This window comes from Canis lupus, chromosome 19 (assembly GCF_011100685.1).
Source record: "Canis lupus familiaris isolate Mischka breed German Shepherd chromosome 19, alternate assembly UU_Cfam_GSD_1.0, whole genome shotgun sequence".
Taxonomy (NCBI): Eukaryota; Metazoa; Chordata; class Mammalia; order Carnivora; family Canidae; genus Canis; species Canis lupus.
In genome coordinates this window covers 11,129,775-11,148,021 of record NC_049240.1, presented here as the reverse complement: position 1 = coordinate 11,148,021, position 18,247 = coordinate 11,129,775, and the positions used below count along the sequence as shown (strand labels likewise).

Genomic DNA, 18,247 nt, shown 5'->3' with positions numbered 1-18,247 from the left:
AGGGAACAACTGTGAAATAGATGACAAAGTGGTCCGTATTGAGAGCTGGAAAAATAGCCAGTCTCAAGTGGTGCTGGAGAGAGAAAGACTGAAAAGTAAAGGCTCCAATACTTTCCTTCCTCACTTTAATCTCCGTTGGTGATTCCTGCTGACCAACACAACTAGGTGCCAGAGGGCAGGAAAGCCCAAGGCAGAAGACACGATGGGGAAGGGTAGAAAGGTGAATCTGGAGGGGAAATGAGATTCCCAGTTAGGTTCTCTTTCTCCAGGCTGACACAATGCTGAGCCAAGTTAGGGGATTTGGCAAGCAACGCATGACTGGTTTACAGCTTGTATTACTTCCCTGCCCAGGCATTCTTATACATGGTATGTGCATCTCTTTTCACCACTTACTGATATCATGAGGTTGAGCGAATCACTCCTATATGTAAAATAAATGTAATGATAATATTTACCTCACAGGTGTGTTGTGAAGACTAAATGTAATTAGCTGTTTGAAAGAATATTATGAATCTAAATAAATATGCAAATACGTGATGATTTTCATCATCAAAAGCAGAGAGCCATTTTTCTAATAGTTGTCACATACAAAGCTCTGAGATTAATATCACTTTAACACAAATTTTCATCAGTTTTATTGCTCATATTTAATCTGTTAGATATTCCCCTGCCCAGCACACCTATCACGTTTCCACTCAGCTGCCTACTGTTGCTCTTCCCTGAAATGTTTTAACCTTCTTTAATGCATGTTCCTAGCACTACCAGTAAGACTATTCCTATCTCTTCCAGTTCTAACATAGTCCCTTCTCTTCTTTATTCACACACTTTTGGTTTGTATCACATGGTTAATGTATTAGCATTAGTCATACAGTATTCCATGTTAATAGTTTTATAAATAATTGAAAATTTTTGTAGTAGCTGTTAGTAATGATGAAGGATGAGATGATGAGTTTTATAGAGAAAAGGCAGAAGCAAAGCAAGGAAATTACTTGATTGGCTATAGCTTAAACATCAGCCTTATTCAGAAAGGTTTGGTTGACTGTTTGTCATTAGATGTCTTTAGGTTGTGATTTCTTAATCTTGAGGCATTTATAGGCTTAGGTCGTGGTCTACCTTTATAGGCTACTAAGCTTTTAGAATAATCTCATTCTAATGCCCTTCTTTTTTTTAAGATTTATTTATTTATTTATGATAGACATAGAGAGAAAGAGAGGCAGAGACATAGGCAGAGAGAGAAACAGGCTCCATGCAGGGAGCCCGACATGGGATTCGATCCCGGGTCTCCAGGATCACTCCCTGGGCCAAAGGCAGGTGCCCAACCACTGAGCAACCCAGAGATCCCCTCTAATTCCCTTCATGTTTAATTAAGTTAACAATAATAAAACTTGATTTTATGCAAGATCTTTTACATATATTATTATCTCTTAAAAAGCTTATCATAAACCTGCTTTTATTATTTCATTTATAGATAAGACGTTAAGAGTTAAGTTTCTGATTTGCCCAGTCATACATTGAAGAAATGACAGATCCAATTTTTTTTATTTTAATGAACATTTTAATGTTATGTATAACAGAACATTATAAATACAACGGAAACAAAGTCTTACCAATTTAATAAAAAAAATTTCCACACCAAGGGGGGGAGGTAATAATTTGATCCCGGTATTATAATATTTATTTTTTAAAATATTCCCAGCTTGAGGGTGAAACAATTAGTTTTGCATTCTAAACTCTAGAACCATGATTTTCATGTGATTCGGCCAACAAAACCAGAGACTTTATTACTATTTACAATAGACTCAAATTGAAAATACAATCCATTACCATTTGCTATTTTAGCCCTTTGCTTTCAGAAACCAAGCAAATAGCTTAGAAAAATTACAACAAAGTTCATACTTCATTCTATTTTGAAAGATGATATAACATGAACTATCTGAAGTGGCCAGTTAGCTAGGTTGGTTGTAATGTGGTGCTGACAAATGATCTATTTGGATTTTCTTGCTGCAGAAAGAATCTTCACAAATAGCTTTATATGTGGATTTTCATTACAATACTGAATATGTTGATTTATGGGCTGCAATATTTCCGCGTTAGACATCCTGGGGACAGAAGGAAGGCAAGTAAGAATGGTCAATTCTAATTCTCCTGTGTGGGCTTCTGCTATGCCTTCAGCCCTTGGTACCATATATAACACTCCGGTGTGGCAATTTTGAGAGGAAAAGTAAATATTACTATTTTCCTTTCTCCACTGGCACCTGAAGAGTCTTTTTATCCTTGTATGTATAGACATCCCTGTGGATGTTTAGGAAAAAAGAAAAGAAATACAATCATATGCACATAAGAGGAGAAAAGATGCAGTTTAAGAAAAAAAATTAAGTGACAGGCTTAGAAAAGGGAGAGGGTTTAGATTCCTTAGGGAAATGTTCAAGGGAGACACTTAAGAAAATATAACCAGTTGGGAATGGGGGGCTGGAAAGATGACAACTGTGTCATTTACATATTCTCCTCAGTCTCTTCTACAGAAGATTCAGAAAACTTTCATGTTCTTATGAAATTCCTTTCTGATAATGTAAAGTGCCCCATTTTTGCTTGACTTTTAGCAGGGGTGGAAATCACAGGTTATCCAACAAAACTTCCAACATCTGTTTTACGTGTTATACACGGCAGTGTGAGGTCACAGATTGTTTTATCCACTTTTGAATCTCTAGGAAAGTTAAAATGACTAGAATAATTAATGTTTGATGAGTGAATTAAAGAAAAAGAAAACATATAGCAGGGAGGAGAGGGATAAGAATGAAAAGTCAACAAGAGGGAAGTTGAAAGAGAGAGGAAATAGATTTTGAAATGGAAAATCTTCATTGGAACTCTCAGTTGGTCAGTTTTTGGTTCCTATTCTTGGGCCATAGCTTTTGTGAGCCTCAGTTTTTCCCCTTTGCAAAATAGGCAATTATACCTTGACTTGCCATTTTAAAATACTGAGATATTCAGATGACAATGTAATTAAATGATACTCAGAAAGCTGAATTATATTATGCTTATCTTCAACTTACTCCAAGTAGAAAAAGTTAGCAAAATTCAAACCATCTCAATTAGATAATTGTTCCCCTGCTCTTTTGTTCTGTGAAAATACATCATATTAAAAATATCAAAATTTTTAATGATGGAATGATGCTTTACCTTACTGACTATATACAGACCTCTCTTGCTTACCTCTACTCCATTCCCCCACTACCTGGCTGACATTTCCTCTCCTAATCACTAATAAAATATGCCACTACTCTCATAAATTGCATCACAAAGCAAGAAAACTATGATAGAACAGAATTATAACCCAGCACAGTAGCTGTAAAGAAAGAGATTCTACAGCTGACCAAAGGAAAGAATGGATTGAAGTCTGTGAGGATTTGGGAGTCTTTTATGAAGAATGTGTTTTCTTTGTATGCTTAAATAAATTCTGAATACTGTATTGCAGTATAAAATGAAAGCCAAATAGCCATACGCTATTGCAGTTTAAAAAAAATAATAAGTGCCTTTAGCTTTCTTGTGAAGAAGTTATTTTTTGTGTGTGGTTTTCAGTTGAAGTTGAGCATTATATATGAGCCGAAATGATGGTGATTGAAATAAATCTGAAATGTTCAAAGTCATGGTGCTCTTAAATAAGCAAACCTCATTTTCCAGTGTTCAGTAGGCATTCAATTCCATTATGAAACTTGAAAGAAATAATGTAGAAATCGATGTGGAATTTGAAAGAAGGGAGACAATAATGTGTAATAATTGTTTTATCTCCTTGAGGAATGCTGCACTGCAAAAAAATCCTATAGCCTGTATTTCTCTTTCATTAGTTTCCAATATTACAGGGAGAATTTGCGTTTTTTTTTTCCTGAAAACATTACTATTTTTTTTCTGTTTTTGCTTTGTGATGTGGAATTTACCATTTTATGATTTTTTTTTTTCCTGGTCTCTGTTTGTGCCTTTAATTTCTCCTTAAAAGCCTTAGTTCAAAAGCTCATTTACTCACAACTGACCCTCCAAATGGTCTGCTTACACATCTTCTGACCTCTAGAATATTTTCTTGTAATCTGCTAAATATAAGGCTAAAAGATTACTTTTCCCTTGGATAAAATTGTTAAAATGTCTTGCCCTTGACCAAAGAATCACCTATGTCTGCAGTACATGCTGCATATTCTGATCTCCTGGCCAACAGTCAAAGCCCTATCTGGCACAAATCTAAACTTCTAGCATGATTTTTTGCTATCCTTTCCCTGAACCCCATAACCCTTCCACATTGCAACACACTGTACATATGTGTATACCATTTGACTGCTTCCATAACTATATTCATAAATAATCCATTATGAGAAAAGCCTGAATTATACCTTCAAAATTCAGCCATTCAACCCAAAGTGAGCCTATAAAGTAAAATTGCTAATTTTTCACCCAAGTTACAAATTTATTCTTCCTTTTCCTCAACTGTAACATTTTTAATATATAAATTATACTCTTGGCATATATTTTTCATGAAAATATCTTATTCCTAATAGAAGATTATAAATGGGAATTCAGCCAACTTTATATGTCCAGTGAAGTGTTTCACAAACATAACCCTTAGTCTGTATAAGGTTGTAGACTAAATAAAAATCAGCAGGTAAACTTGCCAGTATACAGATTCTCAATCCATTCCAGAGGGTTTCTGAATCAGTATGACTGAATATTTCATATACAACCCACTAGGTTTAGAAAACCATAACCTAATTCAATTGCATAATTCCAAGTAATGAATAAATCATGTTTAAATAAAAGAATAAGTTTAATGCATGAGTATTTATGAATAAATGAATTAAGGAATGAATAAAATGCTTTGTTGAGAAATGCTATATTATTAAAGAATTAGCTTTAGCTCTGCTATTTAATCCTTTTGAAGTAGATAGTCTTGCTAAGCCCCAATTCCTTCATGTGTAAAACTGAAGAAATATCATTTGAAACATAATTTTTAAAAAATAGGCTACAATATATTCTTAGAGAGAGAGAGAGAGAGAGATTTTCTTGAGATGTAGCCACTTATGTGTTACTGAAGCTCAGGAAACAATAGTTTGTTTTTAATTCTCCCTTAATTTCCCATTTTCAGCTCAAAATTCCTTCTGCATTTTAGAATTTGTGAGATGAAAATATAATATTGGACACAGTACATATTTCTTCTATGGCTGAGGCCAGATAACCTTCTATCCGGACAGAAAACAGAGTCCTTGCACTTGCACTATAAAGTATAGGCAGGAAGTAACAAATGAAATACCAGGCATTTTCTTGTTGCTTCCCATGAAGTATGGGCTTCCACGAAAGCCTCTTTTGTAGAAAGTGTATTTCATTTGAGGAGGAGGCCATATGCAAATCAGATGTATCTTAGAAAACTACCACTTCTTTTACCTCTAGGAATTTGTCAATGTTTTTCTGCCCTTTCTATGAATTTCCTCCATTTTTATGCACTTATTCATTCATGTAATGTGTAACTTTTCAGAACCTAATGTAATCCATGCTAGGTTCTGGAGCTATCAGTATGGATAAATGGAATCCAGAGAGTTGAGCAGAAACTATCCACATGGAAATGCGCAAGAACATTCCTGGTAGAGGAAGCAAATGCATCTTGGTTGGAAGAGTGAAAGAGTCTGTGGGACTTGAGGAATGACCCACAACACTTACTCTAATTTAGGGGGATGGAACCCCTGGTTGATATGGCCTAAATTCCAAGTTTAGGGTATGGTTTCTCCCTGAGAGGGACCGGGTATCAAGATTTTTTTATCCTTACAATCAATTCATGTTACAGAAGCTTTACTTGAAGCAAGCACAACTAAAAAATCTGGGCTCCTTTCTTTTACCCACCTTCAATTTCCAAAGAGGAATTTCTACCCAAGCATGGTGGTCCAAAACTTCATGGCTCTCCTTGCTTATAAAATGAAGAATCTGTACCATGAGAGATAAACTAGGATGACCTACTTCTTCTTCTCATATCTACTCATAGCAAGCATGAGTAGATATGAGAAGCATATCTCATCTCATAAACTAGGATGACCTACTTCTTCTTCTCATATCTCATCATAGCAAGCATCTGTCCATACTCGAGCAATAGAGCAGTGGTGCTCTGCCTAAGGGAAGAGCAGGTTATAAGAACAGACATTCCAGGAGCTCTCCATAAAGGGACTGGTTTTATTTGGAACACAGTGTAGAGATATTTGAGCCAAAGAGCACTGTCAAAAACAATAAAGATTTTGGTGGTGAGAAATTAAAAGAGGGCTGATAACTCTATAACAACAGACAAAACAAGCGGAAACAGAAGTTGAACACAAAGAGTTGTAATATATTTGACAATAATAGTGCAAAGGGCACAGATAAAAAAAAAAAAAGCTGTATTAGTATAAGGAAATGGCAACAGGGATGCCTGGGTGGCTCAGTGGTTAAATGTCTGCTTTCGGCTCCGGGTGTGATCCCGGGGTCCAGGGATGGAGTCTCACACCGGGCTTCCTGCATGGAATCTGCTTCTCCCTCTGTCTATGTCTCTAACTCTCTCTGTGTGTCTCTCATGAATAAATAAATAAATTCTTAAAAAAAAAAAAAAAAAAAAGGAAATGGGACAGATGGTTTCTAAAAATGACAGGAAACAAGAATGTGAACAAGAAATGGAAAATAATAATATTAACATAATGAACTATAGTATATTGTTCTCTTCTCACCTTCTTTAAAAGATATTTTGTGGTTCCTGGTTGGCTCAATCAGTTGAGCATTATCCTGTTGATTTTGGTTCAGGTCATGATCTCAAGGTCATAGGATCAAGCTTCTCCCTCAGCAGGGAGTCTGCTTGAGATTCCCTCCCTCTCCCTCTCCTTCTTTCCCACCCCCTCCTCCTCATGTTCTTTCTCCCTCTCAAATAAAGTCTCCAAAAAAAGATATAATTTTATATGCACTGATAATTATAAAATTACTATTGAGTTTATAATACCTCTAAATGCAATATGTTTAACAGTAATAGCACAAAAAAAGATAGAAGTTTTATAGAGCTATATTGGAATAACAATTCTCTTATTTCATTGGAATTAAGTTAGTATAGCTGTAAAGTAGATTCTGGTAAGTTCAGATGTATATTGTAAGCCCTAGAACAACCTTAAAAAAGTCCAGATTGGGAAGGAAGCAATACAATTATCTCTCTGTGTAGATAATATGATCTTACATGAAAGAACTAAGCATTTTACTTAAAAACTATAAGAACTAATGATTTCAGCAAGGTAGAAGATAAATATAAAAATTAATTATATTTTATAAAATAACAATTAAAAATCAGAAAATTGAATTAAGAAAACATTCCTTTTTATAATAGCATATAAATACTTAGGAATAAAATTAACAAAATGAGTGCAAGATTTATACACTGAAAACTCCAAAATGTTGTTGAAAGAAATTAAGAAAATGGAAATAATAAATGGACAAGATATCTCATGCTCATGGATCAGAAAGCTTAATTTTATTAACTGTCCATGTTTATATACAGATTCAGCAGAATTTTAATCAATATCTCAACTGTTTTTTTTTAAGAATTTGATAAATTGGTCCAAAAATTCATGGAACCAATAATAGTCAAAACAATTTTGAAAAATAAAAAGTTGGGGAACTCACATTTCCTGATTCCAAAACTTACTAAAAATATCTAATAATCAAGACAGTGTGATAATGGCAAAAGAGCAAACATGTAGATCAATGAAACAAAATTTAGGGAGCAGAAATAGACCTTATATTTATGGTCAATTGATTTTTTTTTACAGCATGTCAAGACAAGTAATGGGGCAGAGAATTATCAACAAATGGTGCTGGGACAAATGTATAGCCACATTAAAAGAATGGGTTTGGATTCTTTCCTTACTACAAATATAAAAAATTAAAGTGGTTCATAGATCTAAATTTAAGAGGGAAAACTAAAACTCTTACAAGGAAATACAGAAATAAATTTGTGTGAGCTTATGTTAGATAAAAGTGCAAATGACCCAATAATTGGTAAATTGTAATTCATGAAAAGTTAAAAAGTTTTGTTGTAATCAATAACATAAAAAATAAAAAGACAACACTTAAAATGGAAATTAATGATCACAAATTAGTTATCTGATAAAAGACATATCTAGATTAAAGAGCTCTTGTAGTACAACATTAAAAATGATAAAAAAAAATCCAATTAAAAAGTGAACATACAATTTGAATAGGTATTCTTCCAAAGATTATATATATACATATGTATGTATATGTGTGTGTGTATATATATATATATATATATATGTATATCTAGTAAAGACACAAAAATAAGTTCAATATCACTATCCACTAGTGAGATATAAAATAAATTTATAATAACATATCCTTTCTTATCCACTAGATAGCTATAATCAAAAAAATATACAGTAATGTGTCGGCAAGGATATATAAATATTGGAACTTTCATACAATGCTGAGGGGATTGTAAAATGTGCAGCAACTCTGAAAAAGAGTTTGGCAGTTCCTCAGAAAGTCAAGGAGAAGGCTATCATATGGATCAGCAAGCAATTCCTCTGCTAAGCATAGACACAGGAGAAATTTTAAAAAGTATCCACATACAAACATATAAACTAGTCTTTATTGCAGCTTTATCTATAATACTCCCAAAGTGGAATTTACCTAAATGTCCAAATAACTGATGTCATTTGCATATAGTAGATGTGTAAAGTGGAATATTTTTCTGCTTCACAAGGGAGCAGTATATTCAAGTATATTCATATATACTTCAACGTGGATGATCCTGAAAAAAATATATCACCAATGAAGGAAACCACAAAAGACCACACACTGGATGATTCAATTTACAGAGACAGAAGGTAGATTAGTGGCTGCCTATGGCTGTGTCTTGTTGAAGGAATTGGGACTGATTGCTAATTGGTATATGGGGTTTATTTTGGGTGTTATGAAAATGTGCTAAAATCGTGGTGATGGTTGCAGAACTATGGTAGTATACTAAAAATCACTGAATTGTACCCTTAAAAAAAGTAAGGTCAAGAAGGTGGTGAATTTAAGAAGTTTGAGTAGTAGATGAAGATACTAGCCCACGTGAGAGATACAGGCTTATTCTAAAAGGTTGTGGTGAAAATCAAGAGAGGACCCAATGTTCTACAGAAGGGAAGAATAAACTATGAACGGTTTTTAAGTTTTGAGAAAAGAGAAAAGGAAACTGTTCTAATATTTTCGGGATAACTAAATGGTGAAAGGTGCCACTGACTAAGATGGAGGATGAAAAATAGGAGGTACCAGCATTTGGTAGGCATGGGGCTGGAGTTAAGTGTATTGGGTTCTATACAGGCTGGATAGAAGCCTTTGTCAAAGAATGCAAGCCCAGGGAGAGAAAGAGTACAGAGGAACAAGGTGACTGGTCATGGGATCAAGGCCGGTGGAACTTACACATTCAGAAGTAGGACAGGGAAAGTGGAGTTCAACCATAGAAGTGGAACAGTGGCACGTGTAACATGGAACAGCAGCAACAACAAAAACAACAAATTGAAATTTATGTTCAGAAACTTAAAGCATAATTAAGAAGGAAAAAGTATTCATCTATTTTTAAAAACAAAGTAAGATGGCAACCCCCCCCCACACACACACACACACAATTCCCTTTTATTTAGCAAAGAGAGATCACAGTTGACTTTGAAAGAGCAGTTTCAGTGGGGGTATAAGCCAGAATGGTGCAAATTAAAAGTGACTTTAAGAAAATGAAATCAGTGTGTTCAATGGTCTGATCTCTTCAAAGAAATAAGATGTAAATATGTGCTGCAAAGCAGCAATTTGAGAGAATTGGTATCAAAAGAGAAGACTTTTTCTTTAACAAGAGAGCTACCAGAATATGTATAAATATTGTTGGCTAAAATCCAGCCGGAGGAGATGACAGAAAGATAGGTGTGAATGAGGTAGCGGAAAGAGATGGCATGCTGGACCCAGGGAAAGGTACCTGCAGCAGACAGAGATATGTTGCTTCCATTTCAGCAGGTTGGAAGAAGAGGATCAAGAAACACAGGTAGTTTTTAGTTCAGCATAATGGCTCTTGTTCTGCTAAAAAATATGTGAGATGAAAAGGGTGATGGGGAGAGGAGTAATTTGGATGTTACACATATTAAAAACATGATCAATCATCTTTGCAGTTATTCTGCAATTAAAAAAAAAAAGTCCATCAGCATCTTTGTCCATTTTTGTATTACCCATTCTCTTTCACTCTTACAGCCTGTTTTATAAAAACACAAAACAAAAAACCCAACTATGTTCCTCCAGTCCGTATGTCATCTTCACCTTCTCAGCTCACTGCCTCATGACATCATCCCTCCATGTAAGTAATTTTCTACTTACTTGAGCAGAGATCTCCTATCAGGTTCATCTCTTTATCTTTGACTTCTCTGCAGTAGTAGGCACTTCAACTTCTTGCCTCACTTGGGTTCTCTAACTCCACTCTGCCTTTGTCTATTTCCTGGTTGACCTCTGTTCAGTCTATGCTGCTTTTATGTTTCCTCGACCGCCCCTAGCATCTTGTCCTCTGCTTTATTTTCTTCTCTCAATATGCGTTCTTAAACACTGTATACCTTTGGCTTCATCTAAAACCTATATATTCGTTGGCATAAATTTATTTCCAAAACACATATTTTTTAAATTCAAATTTAAATATCAATGTTCTTTAGAAACACTACTTGGATTTCCTTTTGTATCTCAAAGCCAAGTTGTCAAGACAACTTCTTGTCCCTGTCTGGACTTTTTTTGCTCCTGTGTTCCCAATCATAGGGACGCACTTGGCCCTGTTGCCTAAGCATGAATCTCTATAAATATACTATTCTCTCCATCTCTCTCTCTGGTTAATTAGCATAACTCATCTATTCTGCTTCCTAGTTTTAGTACTCCTTCATCTCTTTTGTCCATTCTGCCCTGGTCTGTTACTTCATCCTTTCTTTGTTTTGTAAAGACTGATTAATTGATTTGTTTGTTTGTTTGTTTGAGAGAGAGAGAAAGAAAGCAGGGCAGAAGGCCAGAGGGAGAGAGAGGGGGGTGGAGAAGCAGAGTCCCTACTGAGAGGGGAGGCGGCCATGGGGCTTTATCTTAGGACCCTGATCCAGCCCTGAGCTGAAATTGAGTAGGCCACTTACCTGACTGAGCCACTCAGGTGCTCCATATCCTTTTTTTATTAAACTGTTTTGTCTTTTTGTTGCCCTTCCTACCTCTAGCCACATTTATATCCAATAATTTTAAAGGCATCTCATCCTGTCTTTAATTATTAGATGAAGGGACTTCATTTCAATCTTGAGAAGCCATACGTATGAAGACAGCAAGCCAGAAGGGAATATTGACACCTTCAGAATCCAGTCTTAAGTTATTAATACAGTAGAAAATGCCATGTATGAAAATAACCTTATTTCTCTCCTCATTCCCTAACTTGCTATGAATCCTTTAGCCACTATGAATTTGCCAAATTACCTAAATGTCCCAAATCCTTAAGTTTATTAAAAATAATAACTTTCTTATCATTTTATTCATTTAGTTGAATTTTGTGTGATTTAAACATATATTTATATCCCCTCTAAATAAAAGTCACACCTGGATTTTTTTGTCATATATTTTTTAAGGTTTTATTTATTTGAGAGAGAGAGAGAGAGAGAGAGAGAGAGGTGCACAGAGGGAAAGTAAGAGTGAAAGGGAGAAGCAGATTCCCTGCTGGATACAGGGCTGATCCCAGAACCCTAGGATTGTGACCTGAGATGAAGGCAGATGCTTAACCTGCTGAGCCACCCAGGGGCCTCTATTTTGTTCTTTTGAAATATTATTTCTTAAACATTATCACGTAGGTACCAAAAAGAAATTCGAACTTACTGCAGTGTGGTACAAATTTACCTGAAAGTCAGGAAACAGGAGTTCTGGATCCATTTCTTACACTCTCAAGTAGTGTGGACACAGCAATTTCACATACGTACTCCTGGTGTCGGGTTTCTCATTACTGAGAATGTGCTGAGTTGTTCAGGATGATATTTAACATGGCCTGAGTTTTAAAAGATTATGATTCTATAACTTTTATATTTCCACTCAGAATTCTGAAACAAAGCAGTTGTGGGTTTTATTTAACATATTTTTAATATTATTTCCATTATAAGTGAAACATAAAAGCCTTGAAAATCATTATCAGTAAGATTAGTGACGAAAACATTGCAGAAGGAACTGAGACCAACTTTTCTCCCAGAAAAGACAGTTACTCTAAGAGAAAGGAGATGGATTTAAAAATTGAAATGGAGCTTTTAAAATCATGTGGATAACTCACCAGAGTAATACTCTTTTGGTTTTTATTGAACAGACATGAACTTTAGGTTTAGGGTACAGAGAGTAAAACATTTTATTATAAAATCCCAATAATTCTAAATTATTCATGGTTTATGAAAGTCTCATTTGAACTAGAGGAAAATTTCTTTGTTTAACAAATTTTCCTTTTAGCAGATATTTTTTGATAATGATATTAATGTAAACAGGCCAGAAGGATAAATGTGTTAATTTAGTTTGACAGATAGCATTGGGCACTTACCAAGTAGTGAGCTTGACAAAAGTCATGCTTCACACCAACCCCTGCAGGAAGGTTAATGGGTGTCTAGGAACAGAGACAAAAAAAACCTAAAGAGCTGTGAGACTGTTTTATTTTTTTAACTGCAAAATCATTGCAACTAATAAATGCTTAAGAAAAAGAATGGTTAAATCTGTCCTGAGAAGGCTGTATAAATTTTTAAAGAAATTATTAGACCAAATGAACCTTCAATGGCATAGATATCAATTAAAAGAATACATGATGTTTATGTTACCCATTAAGAATTTAAAAACCATGTTGCAAAGTTCAACTTGTAGTAAGTCTGTGAAAACAATATGGAGAATGCTGCTATACTTTCTCGATCAATGAGAAATTAAGAATTAGAGGGGATAACATATTTTGGACATAGAACCCATAGGCAGGTTTGAAATTCAGTTCTTTGGCAATTGGACTACTTTATTGTCCATAGGACAAAGAGCACCAGATAGGAGTAGTGAATGAAAGAAAAACCAAGTGTTCTTAAGAACTTCTTACATGAATGCCTTTAGAAATGCTTTCATAAAACACAGAGTAGCATCCCACATCATACAATAGAATATAAACTCAAAGAATTTAGGTACTATTTCAAAGATGTTAGTTGATACTCTTTTTCCCCCCATTTTTATTCAAAGATCTAAGTTTTGCCACTACTGAGATGCTAGGATCTAGGTAGTTTTAAGGGAATCAAAATGAATGAATAAAGTAATTACATGTGAGTGAAACTGTTGTATTTGGAGGGCGAAGATTATATAAAAAACAAGATTTGATATCAATAGAATATAGTTAAAAAGGAAGATTAGAATCACAGTTTAAGACTCAACGTTGGCTCATGCATCTATTTTAATTCAAGAGAGGCCTAAGAATATTTTGTGCAAGGGAGTTGCAAGGACTTCTTTATTAACCACAATGCGAAATCTAGATGTCGATGATATATATGTTTAATAAATAGCTTAGGAATAAATTATCTCATTGTAGAAGTGGCAAAGAGGGTAAAGGTCACTAAATATTCTGTTTCTTACCCTTCCTTACTTACAGGTAGGCAAGAGCACATCACTCACTGGGGGAGAAAGTGATGTGCGTCCCCTTCAGGCTGGTCAGAAGCCTCTCTGGTCTCTCTTACTTTGCCTTGGCAACGTTTGTCCATTTGCTCCAAATAGATATTTTAGCTCCAGGATATTGAGCTTCATCTGCATTCTTGAGTGATTATGTGCAGCATGACTACTGCCATGGGACTGCACTGAATATGAATCTGAGCATAGATTTAACTTTGTATGTGTTACTCCAGATGAGATCTTAATAATTTGTGTCACTACAGTATGACCTATCTATTACTGACTGCTAAAGAAATGGCCATAATAAAAATGAGATGATCCTTTTAGAAAAAAAATATAAAAATATCTAAAACATGTGGCATTAAATGAGAAAGTTGATTAAAGGCTGGAAAGAGGATGAACCATGATATATGGTGGCTATATATTTTGAAAAAAAAGTTCAACTGAAATTAAATGGATGCAAAATACCTTGCTTAAATGAACCTAGATCCCTGTGAGAAAAAGTAAGAATATAGAATCTTTTTAATGTATGTTGATGTTTATTGGCTATATTGCCAGGATATTAAAAGAAAGAGAAAAACTCAGGGAAAAAATGAAAACTTGAAAGCAAAATAGAAGATGAATATAGAGTTTCCAGGAAAAAAAAAAAAAAAAAAAGCCTTTCATTGCTAAAAACACCAACTGCTTCTCACCCAAAAGAGCAAAAAATAAGACTGGCAAAGTATGTGAATGGTAAATCCTAAGTATCTTTCAAATGATAAAATTGCACCAGGTATAGGAAAAGAAAATAAATGTGTGATCCCCAGTGAATTATTTCAATTCAATGACCCAGAGCAGAGATGAATGTGAATTTCTGATCAAAGACAATCCATTCAAGGTATCCAATATTAAGGTGAGAAGAAAGATGGACAGAGACTAGAAAGTAGAATGTGAAAATAACAAACCAGACAAAAGTTCAACAAATATATCTTGAAAAATATGTGTATGTTTACTAAATTTTAGAGAAATATATTCTGTCAAAAATGGCAAAAGCCAGACCTAAAAGATACCGTTAGTGTTTAAGACAAAACTGAACTTTGGGGATATGTGGGTGGCTCACTAGGTTAAGCATCTGCCTTTGTCTCAGGTCATGATCCCAGGACCCAGGGATGGGACTTCTGCTCAGAAGGGCGTCTGCTTCTCCCTCTGCCCTCCCCCAACTCTCTCTCAAATAAATAAATAAAGTCTTTTTTTTTTTTTTAAGCAGCAATTGTACTTATTTTTTTTAAGATTTTATTTATTTATTCATGAGAGATATGGAGAGAGAGGGGCAGAGACATAGGCAAAGGGAGAAGCAGGCTCCATGCAGGGAGCCCAATGTGAGACTCAATTCCGGGACCCCAGGATCACGCCCTGAGTGGAAGGCAGATGCTCAACTGCTGAGCCACCCAGGCCTCCCAACAATTGTACTTTGGCTCCCAAATATTTACATCCTGGAAAGAGAGCTCCTTCCAGGGAGCAAAACAAGAGTTTGAAGTGAAAGGATGAGTAAGGGACTCTTTCAATGTCTACCCAGCAGGATTTTAGTTCTACTTCAATAGTACTAAATAGCAATAGTCATTGCTATTATCATTTTCCAGGTTTTTTTTTTTAATGTGATTATTACTGTTTTTCTTTTCCTGTTCTATTACTATCCTGTGGAGGTATTTTTTTATTAGACTGTGGAGTCAGCCAATTAAAATATCTTTCTGACCTTTTTAAGAGATCATAATCTGACTCCATCACTGGATACAATGACTGGTTGGAACCGTAGCCATGCTTTGATCCAAACAATTTCTACATTCAGGTAATGCACTGAGAAAGATATTTAATCTACAAGGAGAGCGTATTTCCTAAGCTATTTAATATGTGGCCAAGTAGGATAAAAGACATTGAAGAATATCTCAGAGCTAAATAGCTTGTGAAATTGTCAAATGTTTTTTATGAGTTAGGAAAAGGAAAAAAAAAAGAGGGAATTTAGTAGTTAAAAGATTGAATTGAAGGATATTAATACTTACCAAATCTTCCATTTGTCATTTCTCCACATTATTCAGTTGCCCTCCATATATGTGAGGCTACGTGTACCTCTGGCCAAAGGGCTATGAAAGAAGGTCATCTATATTACTCTGAATGTAAGCAGTGGAAAGCCGATTAATGAGCCCCTAATCTTTTCCCTCTGATTCATTGACTGACTAAAACAGCTGCATAATTCAGCTGGTGCGGGAAGGAAACAATAGAGATTTTGTTAGCTTGGGTTCTTGAAAGCCTGTGTGGAGCAAAACAGTTTAATGATCCCTATTAATGGGACATGGAGCATGAACAAGAAGTAAACATAAGGGTTTTTTTTTTGCTTTTTTGTTTTGTTTTGTTTTGTTTTGAAGTCACAGCAAAACAGGTTATTTGCCATTCCAGCCTTTCCTAACTCCTCAGGGAGTGACCTGAGTGTCCCAGCCACTGCACAATGGCTTTCCTTTCTCCTTTCTAGGACATCAATTAAGTATTTAAATTGTTCATCATTCCTGAAGCTATGGCATCTAAATGGTATACGATCTATGGTAAACATCAATCTAAATCACACAATTTATTTTTTGTATATATTTGGGCTATCAAAAATCAGAAAAGTTTCTTAGATGAAAAGTAAAAGGATAAAAGAGGAAAATAGCTCATGAATTGCATATGAAAATGTGTCTGTTGGTCACAGGCTAAGGCTTTGCCTGATTCCACAGTATGAATGGTATCATGAGGCCAATAAGTCCTACGTTTTATCAGCCAGTTTATCTCCGTATTCCCTCATAGCCCTCAAAAACTCCTATTTACTAGTGACATGGCTCTTGGTGTCCAAAATCAAATTGCTTTTGGATTATGAATCTGCTACTGTTTTAATATTAGGGAAGAAAAGGGAGAGGGTGAAAATAAAGGTCAGGTGACATGGACATAAGTTGGAAGTATCGTGATAAACTATATCCTAAACAATTAGAACCGTTATATAGTACCAACAAGTATATACATATTTCCCTTAATTCACTTCAATGAATATGGAAAAAAGGATATAAATCAATACATGAATTAAAGGAAGGTAAATTATCTGGATAAATAATTATGCTTTCCAAAACAAGGTGCAAATTCACCCCTTACCAATTTAAAAGATATATTGGGCATTATCTTGCATTTGTAACTTAATCACTTATCAAAATATAGTTCCAGAGTAACCAAAAGCTTGTCAGAAAAAGACAAAGTTCAGGCATTTGGGGGAAAAGAGAAGAGTAACCTGTTTGCTTCTAAGTTGACTCTCATCAAGCAGCTGTGTGTCACTATGGGACCAGTATGTCTTCCACGCTGCTACAAATTAAACCCAAACTGTATAACAGCACTGCATATAACTTTGAATATATTCTTGTTTTTATATAAACATATTATCCCTCAGTTTTTACTCATGTTCACCCAGAAAAATCTAAAACTCAGTTGAACCCTTTACCTCTCTGTATATGATATACATCCTGTGGCGGCTAGATGAAAACACTGGAGTAAGTGAAGCTGTTTTATTTCACTTGAAGTTCATAATAAAAAAAAATCTTAAAAAAATCCTCTATATGATGTAGCACAAATTACTTTTGTTGCCTGAATTAGTCAGGATTCTCCAGAGAAACACAATCAATAGCAGATAAAGAGATGCATACAGGGGAAGATTTATTATATGAATTGCCTCACACAGATATGGACACCAAGAACTCCCACCATCTGTTGTCTACAAGCTAGAGAACCAGAAAAGCCAGTGTTATAATTCAGATTGAATACGTGTCCAAAGACCTGGAGCTTCAATGACCAAGGGCAGGAGAAGATGGACATTCTCGTTCAAGAAGAGAGAAACAATTCACTCTTCCTCTAACTTTTTGTTCTATTCAGATCCTCAGTGTGCTGAATGATGCCTTGCCCACATTGGTAAAGGCAGATTTTTACCTAGTCTACTGATTCAAATTCTAATCTCTTCCAGAAACATCCTCAGGGACACATCCAGAAATAACATTTTACCGGCTATCTGGGTATCCCTTAGCTTGGTTAAATTGGCCCATAAAAGTAACCATCACATAGGCTAATATGTGTTCTCTCTTTCTCTGGCAAGTAGATCCCAAATTATTCCTAGAGACATGGCCAAAATAAAGCCTGTATTTCAGTCGCCTTGCAGCTAAGCATGACCACATGTCTACATTCTGGCCAAATTGCACGTAACATAAAATGATGCAGGAAATTAATTGGAATTGTGCTTGAATGGAACAAATTTGCACCTCCTCCTTTTCTCCTTCTTCTTCTGGCTGCCTGGAAGGTTGTGGGTATCACGGAGCTTAAGCAGGCAATCTGCACGTTGAGGAGGAAGCAATGTTAAGGTGGGTGGAGCAAAACTGTGGGAGCCTGGTTTCCTGATGATCCCGTGATCCTCACACTAACTCTTATCTGTCTATCCATGGGTATAAGAAAACAAAACTCTAGTCTTACTTAAGCCACTGCTACTTTGCTTTCCTGCCATTCATAGTTTAACAATAAC

The 18,247-nt window shown here is 35.3% G+C and overlaps 1 long non-coding RNA gene across 2 annotated transcripts; it reads right to left on the bottom strand.

The window, feature by feature from the left end:
- Nucleotides 1-1,481: 1,481 nt before the first annotated feature.
- LOC119864376 lies at nucleotides 1,482-15,874 on the bottom strand. 2 transcript variants are annotated; one of them, XR_005373755.1, is made up of 4 exons: nucleotides 15,726-15,874; nucleotides 12,602-12,687; nucleotides 11,923-12,067; nucleotides 1,482-2,099 (listed from the first exon to the last, which is right to left on the bottom strand). It is a non-coding gene; the product is annotated as an uncharacterized LOC119864376 (long non-coding RNA). The 2 variants fall into 2 exon arrangements; XR_005373754.1 differs by having other exon boundaries at nucleotides 12,602-12,664.
- Between the last annotated feature and the right edge of the window lie 2,373 nt (nucleotides 15,875-18,247).